The sequence below is a fragment of the Musca autumnalis genome, unplaced genomic scaffold (assembly GCF_047663935.1).
Source record: "Musca autumnalis isolate F117 unplaced genomic scaffold, ASM4766393v1 scaffold_2, whole genome shotgun sequence".
Lineage (NCBI taxonomy): Eukaryota > Metazoa > Arthropoda > Insecta > Diptera > Muscidae > Musca > Musca autumnalis.
The window spans coordinates 244,557,298-244,584,205 of record NW_027411755.1 but is presented as its reverse complement, the minus strand read 5'-3'; the positions used below and the strand labels follow the sequence as shown (position 1 = coordinate 244,584,205).

General features: G+C 36.3%; 1 protein-coding gene across 20 annotated transcripts in view; it reads right to left on the bottom strand.

Moving 5' to 3' along the window:
- Positions 1 to 8,432, bottom strand: part of Shaw (potassium voltage-gated channel shaker cognate w) — a 78,332-nt gene extending 69,900 nt beyond the window's left edge. For 11 of the 20 annotated variants that reach the window (XR_012410628.1, XR_012410623.1, XM_073971245.1 and 8 more), the window contains exon 1: positions 7,878 to 8,227. The gene's annotated coding sequence lies outside the window, so the exon portion shown is untranslated. Of the gene's footprint in view, positions 1 to 7,195 lie in introns of all 20 variants that reach the window. The other 9 variants (XR_012410625.1, XR_012410627.1, XM_073971253.1 and 6 more) reach the window with 7 other exon arrangements.
- Positions 8,433 to 26,908: the final 18,476 nt, after the last annotated feature.

Here is a 26,908-nt window from a genome sequence, read left to right as displayed (position 1 = left end):
AATTCTCTTATGATACTGAACTGCTCAGAGGTGTTTTTTTTCATATTTTGACTGAGGACCGGATATCTGTTAGAGTCATCTTACAATGCCAAATTATGTTTGCGGAAATACCAAAATCAGACTTGGCTTGAAATGCCATGGCGATAAACTGTAGGTCCCATATCATTGAGCTAATATGAATCGGGGTCCACTCATTGACATGAGAGAAGTCTCCCTAGTCCCGCCTGGGATTTATGTGGAACAATTATTAGTACTAATTATATAAATCCAGCTTCATTGCTACACCCAACGTCAAATTTAATACATTTTTTTACTTTTCGAATTTCCAACACCACCTCAATAAATCAGACCTCAGCGAACTCCATACCTAATTTAAGAATTTGTAATACAAAAATTCGTACTTTTCGTATAAATAAGTACGAGTTTCCAAAACTTTCTACTTATCTACAATCTAAATGCCAATTGCTATACTAATACCAAATTTCACAATTTTATCTCTACCCCTTTACGCAAACGCAATAACAATTTGAAACAAATACTGTGTCATTTAGTAATTTTCGTACACTTATGGTACGTATTCGTATCTCAACCCTACATACCAACAGCGACTATAATACAAAATTTCCGAATTCCGCCTCTATCCATAGTACCATTAGTACTTTTGGTATGAAAGTAGGAATTTCAATAACTATCTCCAAAAGTAATTCCAAATTTCAGTATTCCACCTCTATCTGTTCACTCACATCTAAATTGTACTAAATTTAGTAACATTTAAATTGGAGATAAGTACTTTTGTACACATAAGTACAAATTTCCAATGCTGTCTCGATAACTCAATCTTACACTTCCACAGTAATCATTATTCCAAATTTCAGTTTTCCAGCTCTATCCATTGACCCAAATCCAAATTGTACCAATTAGTACTTTTCTTACACATAAGTACGAATTTCCAAAACTTCCTCCTTATCTCAATCCTCCACTCCATCAGTAATCCTAGTTTCAAATTTCAGGATTCCACCTCCTTCCGTTCACCTATATCCAAATTGTACAAAATTTTGTACCAATCAATACTTTTCGAGCGAATTTCTAAAACTACCTCCATATATCAATCCTCCACTTCAAGAGTAATCTTAATTCCAAATTTCAGAATTCCACCTCTATCCATTCACACAAATCCAATTCGTACCAAATTTAGTACCACTTAGTACTTTTCATACACATAGGTACAAATTTCCAAAACTACCTCCATGTCTCAAATCACTTCAATGTCAGATCCAGTTCGTATTTTATGGCCGCACCTAAACCGGGCTAAAACTATACTTTTTTGCATTTATCGGGCCTTTATCTCAGAAACGATTAGGAATTTGACCTTGCTGTCTTAGGCAATATTGTAGCCCTGAACTAGTAGAACTTATCTTTTGAACAGACCACATAAGAAAAACTCCATCTAGGGCATCAAAATCTATAAAATATAGAAAATTTAACATAATTGCTGAAATTCTGGTCAGTATCGGCTAAACTATTGGGAGTTGAACCAAGTAACCATTGCAAAAATCTTCCAAATAATGTTCTCAGCAATTCTTTAGAACATTCTGAAACTCTAAAATGCTTACTTCATGTTGTTTCAGCGGTATTTTGCATCATATCTTTTACAACACATATTTCAAACACAGTTCACACCAAGAGTTTATTCTCGCATTTCGGATTTCACTACATTATTGACATTTTTATTAAATGGTCGTTGAAAAATGTACTGAAAACAACTGCATAGAGGCATTTTACAACAATGACATGTTCTGAAGAGTTGTGTATTACATTCCAGCGAATATTTTTGCAAAAGAAAATATTCAGAAAAAATAAACGATTTTGGATATACGGTACGATATTTATAAAAATTGTGGAATTTTTGCATATATTTTGAAATTCGAGGCAATAAATGTAGTTTATCGAGTTCATTATTTCTCCAAATATTTATTCTTGTCCTTATCTACAAATTTGCTTTAGAGGTCAAAAGAAGATTCGCATTGGTTTCAGATATATAGCCCTGAATTTCTTTCAAAACTCAATATTTAACCAGGTTTAGATGGGGCCATAAAATCCGAGCTGGATCTGACACAACAAAGCCCAACTAGGGTTTTTTGCTGGAGTCGGAGTCTGAGTCGAAAAAAATAACTCGTTGTAGAAATATAACATTAAAATTGGAAGAAGAACCTTTTTTGAAAAATCATTATTTGTTTTAAAAGTAAGGTATAAGAAAACATCTAAGCAAACGGTATATTATACTAAGTTAAAGGACAATTCACAGGATATTTACTATCCTCTGAAGTGTAGTCCATTCATCCCTGTTTTGTTGATCCAATAGATTTTTTTACACTTTTGCACACAAAATCGAATTAAGATTGGATCTTTAACATCTTTCGTCAGAAGTATTACTGGTCTTCTCACAAAGGTCTATTGGTATTCTCACTTTGTTTTTTATGAGAAGTCATCCTTGCCTTCTTTTAAAGACATTGTGGTCTCTATGGGAAATCTTACTAAATACCATGTGACACCAAATGGAAGTCAAGATGGGGATGGAAAAATTCCTTTTCGGAATGAAAGCCCCAATTGAGAACCCCAAAGGATCCCATAGCTGAAATTCTGAGTTATGACCATGGCACAATTACCAAGGTAGTGGTGTCACACCAGCTGTTCGAATATGAAAAGTCAAATCCCTTTATAAAAAATATTTTTGTTCTAATTTCCCAAACCACATAAAGAACATTTTGATATAACATATTCAAAATTTTACGATACCACTACCTGGGTAATTGTGTTATGGTTATGACATAATGAATTTATTGATTGACCCCCATCAATCATTGAGAAAAGCTATTTTCTCTCTGTTTGGAGATATTGTTTCATCATTTTTAGCTTAGGTCCTTCCATGTCCTTTTTGTTCTCGAACTCAAAGAGTAAAACAAAATTAAATTTTCTACAAAAATGTTCCACCGAAAATTATATGTAGGTTTCCCATATCCAAGAAATCCATATTGTCACCTTTTCATTGTCCTTTATTAGTTTTACCCGTTACTTTCTCAAAAACCCGTATGTTTATGTATTTCGGTGAATTTCGCATAATCTATTAACTATATACGAAATTCGTTGTTGGTCACCGACAGATTCATCCCATCTAGGATTCATTATATACTCAATGAGGGCTTTAGATGTGGATATTCAAATAACCTATCTGTCCGCCAGGAACAGATATAGTTCATGTGTATCCGAGTTTTCTACACAATCAGTAGCATCCATCTGCCTACGTGCTGGGTAGCGTACACAATATATCTCAAATATTTCAATAAAATTATCCACTCCACACCATAGTTCAAAATGTGAGCGCTGAATTTTAGTTTAAGGGGTGGTCCCTACTTATAAATTTCAGAAAAAAGTAGAAAGTATAAATAGCATCTAATAGTATAATTTTTTAATCGATCGGAACAATATTTTGTATGCAGCATACAAACTGTGTTTTTTTTCGAAATCGGCCACAAATCTATATAATATATATATATGACAATTTGTTTATTAGTTTTCGAGCTAGAGTTGGCACCGCAAAATGCTTTAATAAAAACAAAACTTCAAAACTTTGTAATACTTTTCTCTTTCAGATGAAGAAAAAAATCTGCCAAAAAGTTACGTAGTTTTTCCGGAAAAAATCATCAAAAATGGCTTTTATTGAGCTTTACAACTGGGGGTCTCCTTTTAAGGCTACGTACACTAAAATGTTGACTTACATCCAGTTTGAAACTTGGTCATGAATTGCTTATAATTTTTATTGCATGTAGTCCATATGATTTGTATTTCCGCTTCATTTTCATTTGAAAGCTTAAAGATTTTCTCTCGCGGAAGAATTCTGGCAAAAAAAAAAAGAAAACCCGACAAAAACTTTCTAACTTTGCAATTTTTCAATGTAGGATTCGGTAAAAACAATTGCTCTGTTCCAGAACCTGCAAGGAGCTACTACTTTTTACTACGATAACATTTTTTCCTTTATATTATCGAAAAAAATAGTAATAATTAGTAGATTCTTGCAGTACGGGAACATACCAAATATTGATATGTTCTAATGTATTCGAACGAATGCCCTTTCTAATGAATATGTATGAAAAAAACTAACACATTAGTCTATATAGGCCAAAATATAGGAAAAAGTTAAAAAAATGTGCACACTTTATTCCTTTTTAGTGGTATAGGAATTCACTCCCGAAGTCGACCCGGAGTCGGAGTCGGAGCCGGAGTCGTGCAAAAAACTCGCGTGGAGTCGGAGTCGGACTCGAGCCAAAAATACCTCGACTCCGAAACCCTGGTCCAAACTTAGTTTAAGTTCGAAGATGCACCATATCCGTCCACTCCTTCGGGTACCTTCACCACAAAATTTCAAAAAATTTCGCTAGAAGGGCGCAGGATAAATCGCATAGGTAGAGACCTATCGTAATATTTCTTGCAGATGTAGATCAGATTCTAATTTAGACCATACCGGTCCATTCCTTACGGTACCTCCCACAAAAATTTTCGGAAAATGCAGTTCACAATCTCCTCTCTAATCGTTTTGATTTTTGTTGCAACAAGTTGTACTCCGGTCCCCCTTTACTACAGTACAAATTCTTTCAGGGGCAACTCCATACTTCCTGAGAAAATGGCCTGAAAGCTGCAAAACCCCGCTATGGCTCTATGTGTTGTGAATGGAGCGCACGGTAACTCTCGAACGGATAAACCGACCGATCCAAAATTTGGCAATCGAAGGCATTTGGTCCATCGTAAAATCTCCATACTTCTCGAGAAAATGACACGGAAACTGTAAAAATTCCCTACGGCCGAACGGAATACTGCGTTGGTCTGCAACTGATTTGGACCAATCTTAGTTTATGTTCAAAAGTGAGCCCTATCGGTCCACTCCTTAGGGTACCACCCACACAAATGACCAACATTTTTGTTTAAGTGCGATTTAGGGTCTGTGCGAGAATCCTTTGGAAATTTTTGCCGAATGTACTCCTGGTGGCCCTGTTTAAAGCGATATGATGTTTTTCGTGGCCAAGTCCATGTTTCCTGATATAATGGTCTTATCGAGAGGAATGACTCCCAAAATACGACACACTTCCACACATAGTCCATGTCGGTCCATTCCTTTGTTGTCGTAGCAACACAAACGTGTTCGTTCGTTCAGGTTCCTCTGTATCCAGATTCAAGAATTCTGCAACCTGGACTGGTTGCGTCCATAAAGAATCACGAGACAGGTGAGTGGGGTTAGCTGGGCAGCTAAACAAATGCAGTGTATCGTGTGGTCCCAAATCACATCCTAGGCAGGTGTTGGGTATCGTGGCGTCAATTCGGTCCCAATACGAATTGAGGCGGCCGCATCGTCCGGATCGTAACTTGGCTAAAACCACTCGTGTTTGCGGTGGCAGCTGGCGTTCTTCTGCTGCGATGGATGGGTGGTGGTCTCCAAGTACGGCATTCACACTCTATCTCTGTACCGTGTGAATGCTATCCAAGCCTGCCTGATAGGCATGATCATGAAGATCTCTCCTGACGTGCCTGGGTGGAGGAAGCCTGCCCATTTAATCGTGACATGGATGCTCACTGCGATAACACCCAATCAGTTACTGCGATAACACCCCAGCAGGTGGTGTGAGCTAAGGAAAATGACGGCTTGCCAGGATACGTTATTTATCAGACCTGGTGCCACAATGGTGATATCTGGCGAGCTGTGGCAGTCTCCTCTAATCCTCGTAGGAGCGTCTTCATTCACCGTGCAAAACGTGGAGCTATCAATTTGCTCGGCCAGCGCTGTACCCCTCTGGTTATTACCTAGGACGAAATGTCAAAGCTCGTGATGAGCATTGAAGTCCCCTAGCACCAGACGGTTATTGCCTTCTAAAAGCAAACTAATATCGGGCATATAACGCCGGGCACAGCTATTCATATGTACACATTAATCAGCTCTACCTCGGTAGTACCACACATTCCATGTATGGGTCACTAGAGACAAGCTCAAGCGAGTAACGTCTGTACTGGACAGATTGGTGTATCAAGAAGGCAAGTCCTCCTCCTCCGCTTCTTGTGCGATCCTTCCGCAAAACGTTGTAACCATCCCAACGCAATTTACAGGTGGCGGTGAGCTTTGTTTCTTGGATCGCGGCGACCATGATGTTTTTCCGAATCATAAAATCCACAATTTCGCTGACCTTATTGCGGAGACCGTTGCAATTTAATTGCAGGAATGGTGCATTTCCGGGTCGTTGAACAACAACTTGTGGTGTTAGATGCTGCATTTGTTGTTGTTGAGGACACTGCGGGGGCGTCTCGTATTCCGACGACGACGTTGAAGACGCACTGAGCACCCACGAAAATTCACCCATTCCCATTACATCTTACCGATACTGACAGGTGGTGGATGCGAATCTGGCAAACGGAACAGATCCATACTGGCCCGGGGTTCATCTCTATCCCAGCACGGACCAGAAGAGCTCGCACCAGGCATTCCGGGATAAATTGCCACTCCCATGGTGAAAAAATACACGAACACAAACACATTATTGTTGAGGTGACGGCCCCTGGTCGAAGATTCCTCTGAGTCAATGCGGTGGGATTGGCCCATTCCTTAAGGTACCTCCGCCGCAAAACTTTTAAGATTTTATCCTAATACATATCTTTGTCGGCAAGTTCATACGCCCAAAATTCTGAAGACCCCCTAAAAATATACGTTTATTGGGAAAAAAGGTGGTTTAATTCACACAGGCTGAGGGTATACTTCTGTCGGCAAAGCCGACTGATACTTTTTTACTTGTTTAAGTCGAACAAAGTTTACAACGATATCAACCACACGTAGACGTGTAGTTTATAAACAGCTCAATATGTACCATTTGTAATAAATTTTCAAGCAATTTATCTTTAAAATATGTTTCACATAGCAAATAAGTTTAGTTTTGGCAGTAATTCCCCTGTGTATCCTTCGACAGATTTACCTGCACAAGTTTCGCAAAGTTGCATTCATTAATCATTCTTAATGGGCAAAAAAAGTGTGTACGCCTTTTAGGTGTTCGAAATTGGCATCACTGGTGCAAAGGAAGAAAATAACTTTACTTAATACTTTAATTAGATTATTTAAAAAAAAACGCAAACCATGAACATCATAAATCATTTCAACACTCACTTTAATCAAATATTAAAAATAGAATTTTTTGTTGTTTATTTTTTAATTTCCAAAGAAAATTACTTTCTTTTCTTACAATTTTTCCATTATTTAATTTACTTTTCAAACACATGTACACAAACACATTCGCTCGTTCAAACTCGCACATACACACTGCCATATATATACAGACATACTGTGGGAAAAGTAACACTAACACTCCTTTTTTTCTGTTAAAACTTCATCGATTTTTCTCCTTGTTGGTTGTAGTTTTTACTTTTTTCCTTTTTTTTTTTTGCTTCAACATGCGTGCAGCCAACTACAAGTTTTTCATAACTTTACGTTTGCATTTGTACCGACCGACCGACAGACAGGCGAACCCCTGCCATACTCCTCTCAAATGGCGGGGGGGCTTTGCCTTTTCATTTGACCACTTTTTCATGCTTTACTTCAAACACTGGTATTCCTTCCATTTGGAAGAAGGTAGTAGTAGAAAAAAATAACCATTAATTAAACACACGTACACAGCCACACACTCTCTCGGCTTCACATACACAAAATTAGGTTATTTTTAAAGTTAACATAACTAATTGTTAACTATTTTTTTCTTCATTTCTTTTTTGTACAACTGTTGTAAGGCTCTTTTTCATATTTTTTCCTTTGCCTTTTTTCCACTTTTCATTGTAGATATGTATCTACATACCTTTGCTGGCAACCTTTCTTCTTTCTTTTTTTTCACTTAAAAAATATGTATTTTATTTTCTGCTTTAATATTAATTTAAATTTGTTGTTGTTGCTGTTGCTTATTTAGTTAAGTTACGTCGTTTGATTACAAAAAAATAAATAAATTTTTTAAATTTTATTAAACCGTTTGTTTTAATTCTATGTTTCTTTTGGGTTTTTCTCTATTAGACTACAGATTTTTTTTCTTTTTAGGGTTTGAATCGATTTTGAAGTGAAAAAATGCGTTTTCCCTTGCGTATGTTTGTGTTATTTTCTCTATATTTCCTCCCGAACTTTTCACTCAATCAAACACTTTACTAGTACTGAACTGACGTGTATGGATGGCAGGTTGGCTGGCTGGCTCTTTTTCTTGTTGGCCATTGTTTTTGTGTGTTTTCGTTTTACTTCTTAAATGTTCGCGCAGCACTCACTCACTCAACCAACCGCTCGCTTCTCCAACGTTAAAACAGCATTCAACAATGAGCATGAGACAAACGAACGAACACAAGAAGCAACACAACTCACAGATTGGTATGTGGCACGTATGATTTCTCGTACCACTTAACGTATACGTTACGTTTCTTTGAATGCGTTGTGTATGCGTTTAGTGTTCTCGTCGCAATACAGACACACAAATTCATATTTGCAGCTCCATACAAATGAGTAAGTGTACTTCAAACTACAACCAAAAGGGATAACCAACCGGTTGTTTTTTGTGGCGATACTTTGTTTTACTCTCTTCCAACAATTTATAGAGATGCTCTCTCTTTGAACTCCTTTTTGACAGTTTAGTACACAATTTTACTTTTCCACCGGTATCAGAGATGATAACAAGAATGCTGTGGAATATTTTGAAAGGATATTTTCAAAGTACCCACAGGGGACAATAGATTAAGATTTCTATAACTTAGTGAGGTCCTCTACAATACACTTGTCCGATAATCCGAACTAAGAAAAGAGTTCCCTTCCTCTCTATTTTTATATCCTCAGCATTTATGCTAAGGAGGGTATATACACCTTCATATGGGCAATATGTGCCTCATCGAAATAATGTTTTTAGACTCCAAGTGTGTTTGGACGAAATACGTTTCAGACAATTTGGAGTCGACTTAGCCAAGTCCGTCCGTCTGGCTGGAGCGCACGATAACTCGGTCAAAAATTTGGCTTTCGTAATATTTTGTCCAAACTTAGTTTAAGTTCGAAGACGAGCCTTATCGATCCACTCCTTCAGGTACCTCCCCCCCAAAAGTTCGAAAATGTTAGGAAAATTTGTGCACACGATAACTCTTGAAGGAAGTGACCGATTTTGTCCGTATTTTGCACATTGTGAACTTTTTACCAGACTTAGATGAGGTTCCAATGTGGACTCAATCGGTCTTTTCCTTCGGGTACCTCTCACACAAAATTTCGGAAATGTTCAGTTTAAGACCTGCTCTCGAATCGCTTTGATTTTTGTTGTAACAACTTTATTCACTGCCCACCGTACGACGGTAAAGTATCATCAGGGAAAGTTCATACTTCTTGAGAAAATAACCTGAAAGTTGCAAAAAAATCCTATGACACAGTGTGTAGTGGTTGGAGCGCAAAATAATTCTCGAACGCATCTGCCGATTCGATCCAAAATTTCGGCTTCGTATTATTTTGCCCAAACATAGTTTAAGTTCGAAGATAAGCCATATCGGTCCACTACTTCAGGTACCTCCCCCATAAAAGTTAAAAAATGTGCGGAAAAATTTGCGCACTCTTGAAGGGAGTGACCGATTTGATCCAGATCAGTTTCGAATATTTGTACCTCCCACACAAAATTTTAGATAAGTTCACTCCAAGACCTGCTCTCAATTCACTTTGATTATTGTTGAAGCAACTTGCATTCGCTGCCTCAATTACAAGGGTAAAAGTTTTTTCAGGGGCAAGCCCATACTTCTTGAGAAAACAGCCCGAAAGGTGTAAAACCCCCCTACGGCACCATATGTTGTGACTGGGGAGCACGATAGCTCTCGAACTGATCAACCGATTTGGTCCAAAATTTGTTCATCATATTTTGTCCAAACTTAGTTTCAGTTCGAAGATAGGCAATACCAGTCCACAACCTCCGGTATTCTCCCCAATATTTAAGTGCAATTTAGGGTCTGTTCGAATATCCTTTGGAAATGTATACCACTGCTGTTCGTTGTGATCCTGCTTACAGCGATATTATGTTTTCCGAATAAGATCCACTTCCATAATGGACGGTCCATTACTTCCTCCACAACACTTTTGAACCCTAATCCTAATCCATATTTGCTGAGGGTTATCTTTGTCGGTAAAGCCGACTGATACTTTTTTACTTCTTTGCTTTACATTTCCAATTTGGAATATTATGATTTTCGAACTCGCTTTCCATTTGTTTAATTCATCGATGCCTTGGTCTTCCAGTTCTTCCAGTGCTGCTATCGACGAAAATAGCACTCTCCGCTAATTCTTTACACTGAAGACTGGAGGAGGAACCCTGTTGCAATTCTTAGGGCGACATTCGGAAAGGTTTGAATATTTTTCCATCGCGGTGTAGGGTTTATCCAGTGCTACCGGCTAGGAACTTGAGGACCTTATTCGTACATCTTAGCTTGTTGCAGATAGCTGTGGCATGCACGGACGACGTGAAAATGCTGTTGAATGTAACCCCTGGAATCTTGTGATCGGTTGTCGGAATTCTGCTATCATCGACCACGACATTCAACTCAGTTTTCATTTCTGCCGTCAATGTAGTGAACAGAGTGGCCGTAGATTTAGTGACAGATATTGGCTTGGAAAAACGTTATAAGATCTGTTAAATTGGAGTTTAGCCTTTCACAAATGACATTAGGGAAGGTAACTGACGCCAAGATCGTACAATCATCCGCATACGTTTAAATAGTTCAGGACCCCACCTTAGGGAACTCACTGTTTCATTCTACCGAGCTTGGTCTTGAATTCCACGTACGACCACACATATAATTGATTACCCTACGTTTCAAACTTCGAGTGCTTGTCGGTATCAAAGGCTTTAGATACGTCGAGTTCTACCATCTCTGTTTTATCACACGGCTTGCTCTGGTTGAGTCCTCGAATAATATGCGTGGTGCAGCGCTGCTGTTTTTGGAACCCATGCTGATGATCGGCAACTGGTTAGCTATTTCTGACGCTTGGGAAGAGTAAGATCTAAAGGGAAAACGGTCAGTATGATTAGCCTTTACTGGCATCCTTGAATGGCTTCAATAGTGGGACCCATTTTCCAGACTTTTGGAACGATGTGGGTGGCATGCGACAGGTTGGGAACTTTAGTGAAATACTCGACTCCCGGCCCATCCAGCTGTTTCTGCATTACAGTGGAGATTCCACCAGGGCCCAACGCTTTGGGTGATTTTTTTTCTGATGATATTCGCAACATTCCATTAAATTTTGGTGGTCCTACTCAGTAGGAAGAGATCTAATGCGACGCGATACTCTTCACTTCTCAATGTAACCGCCTGGGTGCTCGACAAACTGTAGATTAAAATTACTTGTGCGCTTTTTCGGATCATTCACCAAACGTGACTGAGGTCCTATCTTCCTTCTTTCCGTGGTTCGCGAGTGACTTAACCTTTGCCCATAATTCACTTATTCCGGTTTTAATGTTGCAACTCTTCAGATGAACTAGCCACTTGTTCCACTACCTTGTTCTGCTACCGGAACATCAGAAGGGTTGGACAGATCTCTAATCGCGGTGATTAGTGAACTCTCTGAAATTAGGCCAATTACCTTTCCCATGATTGATGAAAGTATGGCGTTCAGAGGTGTTAAAATCGGGCGGTCTGCTAATGGAGGCAATTATGGGCAGATGGTCTGACCCAATAGAAACGACGGGTTGCCAGGTGATGTCAGTTGTCAGACCAGGTGACACGATGGTTATGTCTGGCAAACTGTGACTTTCTCTCCGCTAATTCCGGTAGGGGTGTCCTCATTGACCGTACAAACCGTAGAGCTATCAATCTGCACAGCCAACACAATTCTCTTCTGGTCATTTCCCATGACCGAATGCCAAAACTTATGATATGTATACATTAAAGTCCCACAAGACTAGACGGTTACGACATTCTAAAAGAGGACTAATGTTGGGCCTATAACCTGGAGTAGATGTATATGTTAATATACCTCGACAGTTCCACACCTGACTAGGCCTGTATTGAACAGACTGCTGCAATACAGCTCGTGGTTCTGACGAAGTCTATGTTTATCGTCAACGCATATCGAAAGATTGAAGAATTTTTCTATGAAACACACACACACACAAGTACGCAGACATCGAAATCATGCTTTAGAAAGGTTTGTTTTTAACCGCTTACTTAAGCCAAAGTAGCTTCAGGTGGCCAATACTATTCTTCTTATTTCACAATTGATGTTGTTTGTTGTGTTTATTGCGGTGTCGAGGTAGATGAAGTCTGCCTCAAAATTATAGACACCAACCTATAATTTTGAGGCAGACCCACTTTAGCAGGTTTCCCTTCGACCTTCTTAAAGGTATCAGTTACTACTTTTATTGATCGACCCATGATGTCAATGCCGTCGACATAACCGAGTCATATGTGACTATAGGTTTAAATTGTGTCATTCCTTTTAATGTGTGCATCTGGTATAACCCTATCCAGCTGTATCACACGAAAGGCTGTCTCCTTTTCTGAAACATCTTTTGGTACTAAACTGTTCGGAGAGGTTCTTTCTTTTTAAACTGAGGACAGGGTATAAGTTAATGTCGTCTTACAAAATCAAATAAGCTTTATTGGGTTACCAAGTTCAGACATGACTTGGAATGCCTTTGAGCGTAGGATCTCTCCTTGTCAGAAACCTATTTTAATACTAAACTGTTTGGACAGAAACTGTCCTATTTTTACTGAGGAACTTAAATACTTAAATACTGAGGAAGGAACATAATGTTCCTTCCGGGCTTAAATAGCACGACTGGTAAGCCATCAACTACTTCCGCCTTCTTATTCTTCTGCCGGTTTATTGCTGTCTGTACCTAATCTTTGTCGGGCAGTATTCACTCAATGCCATCTTCTGGGATTGGATACGTGGTATCTTTGTGGTATCCGTTAGTATTGGATACCAACAGTTTGGAAAAAGGCTCGCTCCATATCCCGAGTACACCATCTGTACCTGCAACCAGATTACCTTGCTCGTCTCCACTGGAGGATTTTTCATTCTGGCTTCTACACATCTCGATTTTCTCCCATTCCAGTTTTTCATTTCTCCCTTTTTATTTTTCTTCTCTCACCCGATACCTCTCTTGATTGTAAAGCAGACCTATGTGCTGTATTCTTCTCTTCGGTAACAGAACGACATTGCTGGTCATACCATGGGTTCCACGGTGTAGGTCTCTGGTATTCAAGTATGCATTAGGAAATTGGGCCAGTTGAGTGGAATATTCTGTGGCTATCTGTAGTGATTGCAGCTTACTGCTGTCCAACTTCCGTGTTGTGTCTGTCCGTATTTTATTTGCTACGTTTATTTGGTGGTCCGAGTCACTTGCCTTCAGTGAGAGCATGAACGCGAATAAAACTGATGTTTTGAAAAATTTAGCTTTTAGCCATGTTAGCTCAGGTGACGGGGAAGGTAGTGTCTACTTGAGATGAAATAGGCCGTAGGATATTTCCTACAAGTATCCAACAGGGAATTCCGTTACCCTCACTCTGGGGACACGCCCAGTAACACTCAGCTATGCCTCGCAATCGCTTACAGTATATCTGCTGCTCGAGAATGTAAATTAGCGCAATAAATTTCACCGAATTATACCGTGTGTGAGTGAGGTCTGTAACTACCAATGTCCTGAATTTCAACTAAAGTCTTGAACAAAGATAATGGTCACACGGAGGCCTGTAGACACTTGAGGTCTTACTACTTTGCATCATCAAATAAGGCAAATACAGCTCCTCGACGATAATATGACGATAATGCACACTAAAGGTCGTGGGTTCGATTGCCCGGCCAGGCAACATCAAAAATTTCAACGGTGGCAAAATACCCCTCAGTACTGTTGGCGACATTTCCTGAGTATTTCAGCCATGTAAAACTTCTCTACAAGTGGTGTCTTAGGACACGCCGTTCGGACTCGGCAATAAACAGTACGTCCCTTATCATAGAGCTAATATGAATCAGGGTGCACTCATTGGTATGAGAGAAGTCTCCCCTGTCCCGTATGGGATGTTTGTGGAACAATTATTATATACATAGTTGTACAAAAGACTGTAACACTTAATTAACATCTTTTGAAAAAATCAGACATTATAGGTTATGGTATAGTCCCTATATAACGGAACCACTAGATTTAAACTTTTGTGCAGATTTTACTCACATTTTTCTACCGAATTGGTTAATTTGTTAATTGGAATTTTGTGTTCCCAGAATAATCGAAGTTTTACACAGAAAAAAAATTTATCGATTTTCCGGCGATAAAAAAAAATTGTCATATTGACGAAATTCGATAAAATTATTTGACCACAAAGTAAAAAAAAAACTGTAAACTATTTCACATATCGACTAAAATATTTATCGATTTTTTATTTATATTGAACTGATAAAATAATTCACATATTGGCAAAAATATGTATCAAAATATTCAAAATTTTGTATCAGCATTCAGTGGTTGTTAGAATAACTACGAATAAACATTAGGGTTATAACCTTTTTTTTGCAATTTTTGCAAATATCAATTGAAAAAAATGTATTCAACAATTATTTTCATAAAGAAAATATTTTGTTCTTATCAAGCACAATGTGTAATATTTTGATAAATATTTTTGTCAATATGTAAAATATCTTATCAGTTGTATTTTTACATTGTGATCAAATAATTTTATCGAATTTTGTCAATATGACAATTTTTATCGCCGGAAAATAGATAATTTTTTGATTGAATCTTTGAATTTTTTATCAAATGGCTAAAATTTCTTCTGTTTAGCATAGCAGCCATAAACCGGTATTGTAATTATTGAGGTATTTCAAAGGTTTTTTGTCAAATTTTCCAATCGAGATTACAGTAATTTGGTATTGTGTGTTGTCAGAGGATAGAAATTCATACAATTGTTAATACTGGTCCATAATTTGGAAAGAACAACCATGGCGTTTTATGTAATCTCTTTTAAAAAGTTTGCTACATTTTTCTTCTAAAGTGAATGGAACACGGTACTTTAACATCTCAATGTGTAGTGATTATCATCAGTTACGATATGCTGATCCTGCAAAGAATAAGTCTCATCGTGGTGGTGCTTAGTAATTTCATAAACGAAAATAAACTAATTATTGCTATTTACTTCAATATAGTTCGTGGTAGACGGTGAAAATGTTCGGAACTTATAGCCGTTCTTATTGGTTTTAATCTACGACTACAGGTCTGATGGTCCGTTGAAACATTTGTTTTAATATCAGTCTTTTGAGATGATACTTTAAAAAAATCTTTTTTTTTACAAAATATTTCTACTAATATTTAGGACTATTGGATTATTTAGGATACTGGGATTATTTGAATTTTGGTCCTTTAAATACTATACAATAGTCATCTCAAGCATTGGCTAAGCATTATTGAAGTGTGATGAATAACTGTCCGGCAGTCGAAACAAGTCCGTACAGATTTCCATCACTTGTACCTTTCTAGAGTTAAAGTACCATCACTGACCGGTATACAATATTCTTGTAGAAGTTTCTATAGATTACTGCTCGTTCTCTGTTTCATTTTGAGAGAGGTAAATGTATTCTTCATTTGAAAAACACAGCTGACACATACTCAACACCATGAACTTCATCATCGCCTTTGATATGTGTGTGTGTGTTTGGGTGTTTGATGTTCGTGGTTATTCAAAATTTGTGTTGTTTTTCCCACTTTTTCTTCGTGCTATTGTAATCTAAACAATTTTACGTTGTTTTCCAGCCGACATCTTCTCCAAGAAACAAACAATGATGTTGTTTTTTTTTCTCACTGTTCTCCACCCACCGTATGAATCGCCACAATTTACACTTGTTCCGAAGATAATCAACAGATAGCTAAATGTCTAGAGCATAAGACAGAATAGCAATGAGTGGAAATAAATAAAGGAAATGCATAAGTGTGGCAGTAACGAATAGGAAATACACTTCCCTATTCCTTCGATCCAAGTTTTGTGGGCCCAAAAAAACGTTAAAACATCCACGTTTTGATGCCTCTTAGGTTGGAGCAAAAAATCTTTAAAAAATCCACGTTTTGGTGCCTCTTTGGTTAACGCAAAAAATCTTAAAAAATCCGCGTTTAGGTGTCACTTTGGTGGGTCCAAAAAATCCGCGTTTTGTTGGCTCCTTGGTTGGTAAAAAAATCTTTAAAAATCCACGTTTTCTTGCCTATTTGGTGGATCTAAAAAATCCACGTTTTGCTGCCTCTTTGGTTGGTCCAAAAAATCTTTAAAAAATCCACGTTTGCCGCCTCTTTGGTTGGTCCAAAAAATCTTTAAAAAAATCCACGTTTTGCTGCCTTTTTGTTTGGTCCAAAAAATCTTTAAAAAATCCACGTTTGCCGCCTCTTTGGTTGGTCCAAAAAATCTTTAAAAAAATCCACGTTTTGCTGCCTTTTTGTTTGGTCCAAAAAATCTTTAAAAAATCCACGTTTTGTTGGCTCTTTGGTGGGTCCAAAAATCTTTAAAAATCCACGTCTTGTTGCCTCTTTGGTTGGTCCAAAAAATCTTTAAAAAATCCACGTTTTTTTGCCTCTTGGTGGGTCCAAAAAATCTTTAAAAAATCCACGTTTTTTTGCTTCTTGGTGGGTCCAAAAAATCTTTAAAAAATCCACGTTTTGTTGGCTCTTTGGTTGGTCCAAAAAATCTTTAAAAAATCCACGTTTTGTTGGCTCTTTGGTTGGTCCAAAAAATCTTTAAAAAATCCACGTTTTGTTGGCTCTTTGGTTGGTCCAAAAAATCTTTAAAAAATCCACGTTTTGTTGGCTCTTTGGTTGGTCCAAAAAATCTTTAAAAAATCCACGTTTTGTTGGCTCTTTGGTTGGTCCAAAAAATCTTTAAAAAATCCACGTTTTGTTGGCTCTTTGGTTGGTCCAAAAAATCTTTAAAAAATCCACGTTTTGTTGGCTCTTTGGTTGGTCCAAAAAATCTTTAAAAAATCCACGTTTTGTTGGCTCTTTGGTTGGTCCAAAAAATCTTTAAAAAATCCACGTTTTGTTGGCTCTTTGGTTGGTCCAAAAAATCTTTAAAAAATCCACGTTTTGTTGGCTCTTTGGTTGGTCCAAAAAATCTTTAAAAAATCCACGTTTTGTTGGATCTTTGGTTGGTCCAAAAAATCTTTAAAAAATCCACGTTTTGTTGGCTCTTTGGTTGGTCCAAAAAAATCTTTAAAAAATCCACGTTTTGCTGGCTCTTTGGTTGGTCCAAAAAATCTTTAAAAAAATCCACGTTTTGTTGGCTCTTTGGTTGGTCCAAAAAATCTTTAAAAAATCCACGTTTTGTTGGCTCTTTGGTTGGTCCAAAAAATCTTTAAAAAATCCACGTTTTGTTGGCTCTTTGGTTGGTCCAAAAAATCTTTAAAAAATCCACGTTTTGTTGGCTCTTTGGTTGGTCCAAAAAATCTTTAAAAAATCCACGTTTTGTTGGCTCTTTGGTTGGTCCAAAAAATCTTTAAAAAATCCACGTTTTGTTGGCTCTTTGGTTGGTCCAAAAAATCTTTAAAAAATCCACGTTTTGTTGGCTCTTTGGTTGGTCCAAAAAATCTTTAAAAAATCCACGTTTTGTTGGCTCTTTGGTTGGTCCAAAAAATCTTTAAAAAATCCACGTTTTGTTGGCTCTTTGGTTGGTCCAAAAAATCTTTAAAAAATCCACGTTTTGTTGGCTCTTTGGTTGGTCCAAAAAATCTTTAAAAAATCCACGTTTTGTTGGCTCTTTGGTTGGTCCAAAAAATCTTTAAAAAATCCACGTTTTGTTGGCTCTTTGGTTGGTCCAAAAAATCTTTAAAAAATCCACGTTTTGTTGGCTCTTTGGTTGGTCCAAAAAATCTTTAAAAAATCCACGTTTTGTTGGCTCTTTGGTTGGTCCAAAAAATCTTTAAAAAATCCACGTTTTGTTGGCTCTTTGGTTGGTCCAAAAAATCTTTAAAAAATCCACGTTTTGTTGGCTCTTTGGTTGGTCCAAAAAATCTTTAAAAAATCCACGTTTTGTTGGCTCTTTGGTTGGTCCAAAAAATCTTTAAAAAATCCACGTTTTGTTGGCTCTTTGGTTGGTCCAAAAAATCTTTAAAAAATCCACGTTTTGTTGGCTCTTTGGTTGGTCCAAAAAATCTTTAAAAAATCCACGTTTTGTTGGCTCTTTGGTTGGTCCAAAAAATCTTTAAAAAATCCACGTTTTGTTGGCTCTTTGGTTGGTCCAAAAAATCTTTAAAAAATCCACGTTTTGTTGGCTCTTTGGTTGGTCCAAAAAATCTTTAAAAAATCCACGTTTTGTTGGCTCTTTGGTTGGTCCAAAAAATCTTTAAAAAATCCACGTTTTGTTGGCTCTTTGGTTGGTCCAAAAAATCTTTAAAAAATCCACGTTTTGTTGGCTCTTTGGTTGGTCCAAAAAATCTTTAAAAAATCCACGTTTTGTTGGCTCTTTGGTTGGTCCAAAAAATCTTTAAAAAATCCACGTTTTGTTGGCTCTTTGGTTGGTCCAAAAAATCTTTAAAAAATCCACGTTTTGTTGGCTCTTTGGTTGGTCCAAAAAATCTTTAAAAAATCCACGTTTTGTTGGCTCTTTGGTTGGTCCAAAAAATCTTTAAAAAATCCACGTTTTGTTGGCTCTTTGGTTGGTCCAAAAAATCTTTAAAAAATCCACGTTTTGTTGGCTCTTTGGTTGGTCCAAAAAATCTTTAAAAAATCCACGTTTTGTTGGCTCTTTGGTTGGTCCAAAAAATCTTTAAAAAATCCACGTTTTGTTGGCTCTTTGGTTGGTCCAAAAAATCTTTAAAAAATCCACGTTTTGTTGGCTCTTTGGTTGGTCCAAAAAATCTTTAAAAAATCCACGTTTTGTTGGGTCTTTGGTTGGTCCAAAAAATCTTTAAAAAATCCACGTTTTGTTGGCTCTTTGGTTGGTCCAAAAAATCTTTAAAAAATCCACGTTTTGTTGGGTCTTTGGTTGGTCCAAAAAATCTTTAAAAAATCCACGTTTTGTTGGCTCTTTGGTTGGTCCAAAAAATCTTTAAAAAATCCACGTTTTGTTGGGTCTTTGGTTGGTCCAAAAAATCTTTAAAAAATCCACGTTTTGTTGGCTCTTTGGTTGGTCCAAAAAATCTTTAAAAAATCCACGTTTTGTTGGCTCTTTGGTTGGTCCAAAAAATCTTTAAAAAATCCACGTTTTGTTGGCTCTTTGGTTGGTCCAAAAAATCTTTATAAAATCCACGTTTTGTTGGCACTTTGGTTGGTCCAAAAAATCTTTAAAAAATCCACGTTTTGTTGGCTCTTTGGTTGGTCCAAATAATCTTTAAAAAATCCACGTTTTGTTGGCTCTTTGGTTGGTCCAAAAAATCTTTAAAAAAAAACACGTTTTGTTTTCTCTTTGGTTGTTCCAAAAAACCTTTAAAAAACCCACGTTTTGTTTTCTCTTTGGTTGTTCCAAAAAACCTTTAAAAAATCCACGTTTTGTTGGCTCTTTGGTTGGCCCAAAAAATCTTTAAAAAATCCACGTTTTGTTGGCTCTTTGGTTGGTCCAAAAAATCTTTAAAAAATCCACGTTTTGTTGGCTCTTTGGTTGGTCCAAAAAATCTTTAAAAAATCCACGTTTTGTTGGCTCTTTGGTTGGTCCAAAAAATCTTTAAAAAATCCACGTTTTGTTGGCTCTTTGGTTGGTCCAAAAACTCTTTAAAAAATCCACGTTTTGTTGGCTCTTTGGTTGATCCAAAAATCTTTAAAAAATCCACGTTTTGCTGCCTCTTTGGTTGGTCCAAAAAATCTTTAAAAAATCTACGTTCTGCTGCCTCTTTGGTTGGTCCAAAAAATCTTTAAAAAATCCACGTTTTGCTGTCTCTTTGGTTGGTACAAAAAATTTTTAAAAAAACCAAGTTTTGTTGGCTCTTTGGTTGGTCCAAAAAATCTTTAAAAAATCCACGTTTTGTTGGCTCTTTGGTTGGTCCAAAAAATCTTTAAAAAATCCACGTTTTGTTGGCTCTTTGGTTGGTCCAAAAAATCTTTATAAAATCCACGTTTTGTTGGCTCTTTGGTTGGTCCAAAAAATCTTTATAAAATCCACGTTTTGTTGGCACTTTGGTTGGTCCAAAAAATCTTTAAAAAATCCACGTTTTGTTGGCTCTTTGGTTGGTCCAAATAATCTTTAAAAAATCCACGTTTTGTTGGCTCTTTGGTTGGTCCAAAAAATCTTTAAAAAAAAACACGTTTTGTTTTCTCTTTGGTTGTTCCAAAAAACCTTTAAAAAACCCACGTTTTGTTTTCTCTTTGGTTGTTCCAAAAAATCTTTATAAAATCCACGTTTTGTTGGCACTTTGGTTGGTCCAAAAAATCTTTAAAAAATCCACGTTTTGTTGGCTCTTTGGTTGGTCCAAATAATCTTTAAAAAATCCACGTTTTGTTGGCTCTTTGGTTGGTCCAAAAAATCTTTAAAAAAAAACACGTTTTGTTTTCTCTTTGGTTGGTCCAAAAAATCTTTAAAAAATCCACGTTTTGTTGGCTCTTTGGTTGGTCCAAAAAATCTTTAAAAAATCCACGTTTTGTTGGCTCTTTGGTTGGTCCAAAAAATCTTTAAAAAATCCACGTTTTGTTGGCTCTTTGGTTGGTCCAAAAAATCTTTAAAAAATCCACGTTTTGTTGGCTCTTTGGTTGGTCCAAAAAATCTTTAAAAAATCCACGTTTTGTTGGCTCTTTGGTTGGTCCAAAAAATCTTTAAAAAATCCACGTTTTGTTGGCTCTTTGGTTGGTCCAAAAAATCTTTAAAAAATCCACGTTTTGTTGGCTCTTTGGTTGGTCCAAAAAATCTTTAAAAAATCCACGTTTTGTTGGCTCTTTGGTTGGTCCAAAAAATCTTTAAAAAATCCACGTTTTGTTGGCTCTTTGGTTGGTCCAAAAAATCTTTAAAAAATCCACGTTTTGTTGGCTCTTTGGTTGGTCCAAAAAATCTTTAAAAAATCCACGTTTTGTTGGCTCTTTGGTTGGTCCAAAAAATCTTTAAAAAATCCACGTTTTGTTGGCTCTTTGGTTGGTCCAAAAAATCTTTAAAAAATCCACGTTTTGTTGGCTCTTTGGTTGGTCCAAAAAATCTTTAAAAAATCCACGTTTTGTTGGCTCTTTGGTTGGTCCAAAAAATCTTTAAAAAATCCACGTTTTGTTGGCTCTTTGGTTGGTCCAAAAAATCTTTAAAAAATCCACGTTTTGTTGGCTCTTTGGTTGGTCCAAAAAATCTTTAAAAAATCCACGTTTTGTTGGCTCTTTGGTTGGTCCAAAAAATCTTTAAAAAATCCACGTTTTGTTGGCTCTTTGGTTGGTCCAAAAAATCTTTAAAAAATCCACGTTTTGTTGGGTCTTTGGTTGGTCCAAAAAATCTTTAAAAAATCCACGTTTTGTTGGCTCTTTGGTTGGTCCAAAAAATCTTTAAAAAATCCACGTTTTGTTGGGTCTTTGGTTGGTCCAAAAAATCTTTAAAAAATCCACGTTTTGTTGGCTCTTTGGTTGGTCCAAAAAATCTTTAAAAAATCCACGTTTTGTTGGCTCTTTGGTTGGTCCAAAAAATCTTTAAAAAATCCACGTTTTGTTGGCTCTTTGGTTGGTCCAAAAAATCTTTATAAAATCCACGTTTTGTTGGCACTTTGGTTGGTCCAAAAAATCTTTAAAAAATCCACGTTTTGTTGGCTCTTTGGTTGGTCCAAATAATCTTTAAAAAATCCACGTTTTGTTGGCTCTTTGGTTGGTCCAAAAAATCTTTAAAAAAAAACACGTTTTGTTTTCTCTTTGGTTGTTCCAAAAAACCTTTAAAAAACCCACGTTTTGTTTTCTCTTTGGTTGTTCCAAAAAACCTTTAAAAAATCCACGTTTTGTTGGCTCTTTGGTTGGCCCAAAAAATCTTTAAAAAATCCACGTTTTGTTGGCTCTTTGGTTGGTCCAAAAAATCTTTAAAAAATCCACGTTTTGTTGGCTCTTTGGTTGGTCCAAAAAATCTTTAAAAAATCCACGTTTTGTTGGCTCTTTGGTTGGTCCAAAAAATCTTTAAAAAATCCACGTTTTGTTGGCTCTTTGGTTGGTCCAAAAACTCTTTAAAAAATCCACGTTTTGTTGGCTCTTTGGTTGATCCAAAAATCTTTAAAAAATCCACGTTTTGCTGCCTCTTTGGTTGGTCCAAAAAATCTTTAAAAAATCTACGTTCTGCTGCCTCTTTGGTTGGTCCAAAAAATCTTTAAAAAATCCACGTTTTGCTGTCTCTTTGGTTGGTACAAAAAATTTTTAAAAAAACCAAGTTTTGTTGGCTCTTTGGTTGGTCCAAAAAATCTTTAAAAAATCCACGTTTTGTTGGCTCTTTGGTTGGTCCAAAAAATCTTTATAAAATCCACGTTTTGTTGGCTCTTTGGTTGGTCCAAAAAATCTTTATAAAATCCACGTTTTGTTGGCTCTTTGGTTGGTCCAAAAAATCTTTATAAAATCCACGTTTTGTTGGCACTTTGGTTGGTCCAAAAAATCTTTAAAAAATCCACGTTTTGTTGGCTCTTTGGTTGGTCCAAATAATCTTTAAAAAATCCACGTTTTGTTGGCTCTTTGGTTGGTCCAAAAAATCTTTAAAAAAAACACGTTTTGTTTTCTCTTTGGTTGTTCCAAAAAACCTTTAAAAAACCCACGTTTTGTTTTCTCTTTGGTTGTTCCAAAAAACCTTTAAAAAATCCACGTTTTGTTGGCTCTTTGGTTGGCCCAAAAAATCTTTAAAAAATCCACGTTTTGTTGGCTCTTTGGTTGGTCCAAAAAATCTTTAAAAAATCCACGTTTTGTTGGCTCTTTGGTTGGTCCAAAAAATCTTTAAAAAATCCACGTTTTGTTGGCTCTTTGGTTGGTCCAAAAAATCTTTAAAAAATCCACGTTTTGTTGGCTCTTTGGTTGGTCCAAAAAATCTTTAAAAAATCCACGTTTTGTTGGCTCTTTGGTTGGTCCAAAAAATCTTTAAAAAATCCAGGTTTTGTTGGCTCTTTGGTTGGTCCAAAAAATCTTTAAAAAATCCACGTTTTGTTGGCTCTTTGGTTGGTCCAAAAAATCTTTAAAAAATCCACGTTTTGTTGGCTCTTTGGTTGGTCCAAAAAATCTTTAAAAAATCCAGGTTTTGTTGGCTCTTTGGTTGGTCCAAAAAATCTTTAAAAAATCCACGTTTTGTTGGCTCTTTGGTTGGTCCAAAAAATCTTTAAAAAATCCACGTTTTGTTGGCTCTTTGGTTGGTCCAAAAAATCTTTAAAAAATCCACGTTTTGTTGGCTCTTTGGTTGGTCCAAAAAATCTTTAAAAAATCCACGTTTTGTTGGCTCTTTGGTTGGTCCAAAAAATCTTTAAAAAATCCACGTTTTGTTGGCTCTTTGGTTGGTCCAAAAAATCTTTAAAAACTCCACGTTTTGTTGGCTCTTTGGTTGGTCCAAAAAATCTTTAAAAAAAAACACGTTTTGTTTTCTCTTTGGTTGTTCCAAAAAACCTTTAAAAAACCCACGTTTTGTTTTCTCTTTGGTTGTTCCAAAAAACCTTTAAAAAATCCACGTTTTGTTGGCTCTTTGGTTGGCCCAAAAAATCTTTAAAAAATCCACGTTTTGTTGGCTCTTTGGTTGGTCCAAAAAATCTTTAAAAAATCCACGTTTTGTTGGCTCTTTGGTTGGTCCAAAAAATCTTTAAAAAATCCACGTTTTGTTGGCTCTTTGGTTGGTCCAAAAAATCTTTAAAAAATCCACGTTTTGTTGGCTCTTTGGTTGGTCCAAAAAATCTTTAAAAAATCCACGTTTTGTTGGCTCTTTGGTTGGTCCAAAAAATCTTTAAAAAATCCACGTTTTGTTGGCTCTTTGGTTGGTCCAAAAAATCTTTAAAAAATCCACGTTTTGTTGGCTCTTTGGTTGGTCCAAAAAATCTTTAAAAAATCCACGTTTTGTTGGCTCTTTGGTTGGTCCAAAAAATCTTTAAAAAATCCAGGTTTTGTTGGCTCTTTGGTTGGTCCAAAAAATCTTTAAAAAATCCACGTTTTGTTGGCTCTTTGGTTGGTCCAAAAAATCTTTAAAAAATCCACGTTTTGTTGGCTCTTTGGTTGGTCCAAAAAATCTTTAAAAAATCCACGTTTTGTTGGCTCTTTGGTTGGTCCAAAAAATCTTTAAAAAATCCACGTTTTGTTGGCTCTTTGGTTGGTCCAAAAAATCTTTAAAAAATCCACGTTTTGTTGGCTCTTTGGTTGGTCCAAAAAATCTTTAAAAAATCCACGTTTTGTTGGCTCTTTGGTTGGTCCAAAAAATCTTTAAAAAATCCACGTTTTGTTGGCTCTTTGGTTGGTCCAAAAAATCTTTAAAAAATCCACGTTTTGTTGGCTCTTTGGTTGGTCCAAAAAATCTTTAAAAAATCCACGTTTTGTTGGCTCTTTGGTTGGTCCAAAAAATCTTTAAGAAATCCACGTTTTGTTGGCTCTTTGGTTGGTCCAAAAAATCTTTAAAAAATCCACGTTTTGTTGGCTCTTTGGTTGGTCCAAAAAATCTTTAAAAAATCCACGTTTTGTTGGCTCTTTGGTTGGTCCAAAAAATCTTTAAAAAATCCAGGTTTTGTTGGCTCTTTGGTTGGTCCAAAAAATCTTTAAAAAATCCAGGTTTTGTTGGCTCTTTGGTTGGTCCAAAAAATCTTTAAAAAATCCACGTTTTGTTGGCTCTTTGGTTGGTCCAAAAAATCTTTAAAAAATCCACGTTTTGTTGGCTCTTTGGTTGGTCCAAAAAATCTTTAAAAAATCCACGTTTTGTTGGCTCTTTGGTTGGTCCAAAAAATCTTTAAAAAATCCACGTTTTGTTGGCTCTTTGGTTGGTCCAAAAAATCTTTAAAAAATCCACGTTTTGTTGGCTCTTTGGTTGGTCCAAAAAATCTTTAAAAAATCCACGTTTTGTTTGCTCTTTGGTTGGTCCAAAAAATCTTTAAAAAATCCACGTTTTGTTGGCTCTTTGGTTGGTCCAAAAAATCTTAAAAAAAACACGTTTTGTTTTCTCTTTGGTTGTTCCAAAAAACCTTTGGTTGTTCCAAAAAACCTTTAAAAAACCCACGTTTTGTTGGCTCTTTGGTTGGCCCAAAAAATCTTTAAAAAATCCACGTTTTGTTGGCTCTTTGGTTGGTCCAAAAAATCTTTAAAAAATCCACGTTTTGTTGGCTCTTTGGTTGGTCCAAAAAATCTTTAAAAAATCCACGTTTTGTTGGTTCTTTGGTTGGTCCAAAAAATCTTTAAAAAATCCACGTTTTGTTGGTCCAAAAAATCTTTAAAAAATCCACGTTTTGTTGGTCCAAAAAATCTTTAAAAAATCCACGTTTTGTTGGTCCAAAAAATCTTTAAAAAATCCACGTTTTGTTGGTCCAAAAAATCTTTAAAAAATCCACGTTTTGTTGGTCCAAAAAATCTTTAAAAAATCCACGTTTTGTTGGCTCTTTGGTTGGTCCAAAAAATCTTTAAAAAATCCACGTTTTGTTGGCTCTTTGGTTGGTCCAAAAAATCTTTAAAAAATCCACGTTTTGCTGGCTCTTTGGTTGGTCCAAAAAATCTTTAAAAAATCCACGTTTTGTTGGCTCTTTGGTTGGTCCATAAAATCTTTAAAAAAATCCACGTTTTGTTGGCTCTTTGGTTGGTCCAAAAAAATCTTTAAAAAATCCACGTTTTGCTGCCTTTTTGGTTGGTCCAAAAAATCTTTAAAAAATCCACGTTTTGTTGGCTCTTTGGTTGGTCCAAAAAATCTTTAAAAAATCCACGTTTTGCTGGCTCTTTGGTTGGTCCAAAAAATCTTTAAAAAATCCACGTTTTGTTGGCTCTTTGGTTGGTCCATAAAATCTTTAAAAAAATCCACGTTTTGTTGGCTCTTTGGTTGGACCAAAAAATCTTTAAAAAATCCACGTTTTGTTGGCTCTTTGGTTGGTCCATAAAATCTTTAAAAAAATCCACGTTTTGTTGGCTCTTTGGTTGGACCAAAAAATCTTTAAAAAATCCACGTTTTGTTGGCTCTTTGGTTGGTCCAAAAAATCTTTAAAAAATCCACGTTTTGTTGGCTCTTTGGTTGGTCCAAAAAATCTTTAAAAAATCCACGTTTTGTTGGCTCATTGGTTGGTCCAAAAAATCTTTAAAAAAATCCACGTTTTGTTGCATTTTTGATTGCTCAAAAATCTTTTTGGTTGGTCCAAAAAATTTTAAAAAATTCACGTTCTTTAAAAAATCCACGTTTTGCTACCTCTTTGATTGCTCAAAAATCTTTAAAAAATCCACGTTTTGCTGCCTCTTTGGTTGATCCAAAAAATTTTAAAAAATCCACGTTTTGTTGCATTTTTGATTGCTCAAAAATCTTTAAAAAACCCACGTTTTGCTGCCTCTTTGGTTGCTCCAAAAAATCTTTAAAAAATCCACGTTTTGCTGCCTCTTTGGTTGGTCCAAAAAATCTTTAAAAAATCCACGTTTTGCTGCCTCTTTGGTTGGTCCAAAAAATCTTTAAAAAATCCACGTTTTGCCGCCTCTTTGGTTGGTCCAAAAAATCTTTAAAAAATCCACGTTTTGCTGCCTCTTTGGTTGGTCCAAAAACTCTTTAAAAAATCCAAGTTTTGTTGGATCTTTGGTTGGTCCAAAAATCTTTAAAAAATCCACGTTTTGCTTCCTCTTTGGTTGGTCCAAAAAATCTTTAAAAAATCTACGTTCTGCTGCCTCTTTGGTTGGTCCAAAAAATCTTTAAAAAATCCACGTTTTGTAGCCTTTTTGTTTGGTCCAAAAAATCTTTAAAAAATCCACGTTCTGTAGCCTTTTTGTTTGGTCCAAAAAATCTTTAAAAAATCCACGTTTTG